Genomic DNA, 1,061 nt, shown 5'->3' with positions numbered 1-1,061 from the left:
TGACCTAATGACCAAAACTTTTTTTTCAACAGAGTATATTATTATAAGTAAAGTACATGAATAAGGGACTATTGTCAGGTGTCAGTATGGAAGGAGCAATTATATATTCAAAGTATGGTTTCTTTATTTTACATTTACTAGCTAAATGGTTTTTTTAATTGTGAAAATACTGTACAGAGGAGTTAAAATTACATGGGCAAGATAATGAGTACATTTCTTAACAAGTATTGTTGCCTCCTCCTTTGTTTCCCCTTCCTATCCCTTAACATCCCCCCCATCTACCCCGCCCCCCCCCCCTGCCAAAATTGTAAAGTTCGTTTTGAACATAACGACTTGTATTTCTCGTTTTTGCAATGGGTCCACCTGTATCCCTATTTAAATGATTTGTTTTTTTCCATTCCCCTCCACAAATTATACTAACATTAAATACAGTGAAAGCAGAGGTTATATCCTGTCAGGGGGACATACAAAGCAACAAAGAAATCATCTTATAAATATATTAGAAACAGTCACATGAATGAAAAAAATATTTGAATACTTTTGTTTTATTGCCAGTCCAGGGGCTTAAACTCAGGGCTAGGGCATTATTCCTGAGCTTTTTTATTTTCCTCAAGACTAGCGCTCTACCACTTGAGGCACAGCACCGCTTCCAGTGTTTTTCTGTTTATGTGGTACTGGGGAATTGAATCCAGGGTTTCATGCATGCTAGGCAATCACCGTACCATGAAGCCACATTCCCAGAACCCTAAATGAATTTCGTAAGAAGGCATTACATTTTGATTCTGTAACTATGTATCATAATTTTGGCCAGGTGCTAGAAAATGATGTAGAAAACAATACAATATGAGAAGTCCAATAAAGCTGGATGGAAAATGAATAACCGTCATGGTCTAGCTAGGGTACAGAGGGGCTTATGTCATGGAGCTGTTTCAACATGCTGAGCGAGACAGCTCCTGACCCACAGCCCACCTCCAGAATGAGAGGGCCACCATGGGTTCTAGCCACATGGAGACAATGAGCCACCTCCTCCAGCACACATTTAACCAGTTCATGTGAGAGAG

This window comes from Dipodomys spectabilis, unplaced genomic scaffold (genome assembly GCF_019054845.1).
Source record: "Dipodomys spectabilis isolate Male_0828 unplaced genomic scaffold, ASM1905484v1 ptg000391l, whole genome shotgun sequence".
Lineage (NCBI taxonomy): Eukaryota > Metazoa > Chordata > Mammalia > Rodentia > Heteromyidae > Dipodomys > Dipodomys spectabilis.
Note: the sequence above shows the minus strand (reverse complement) of the source record.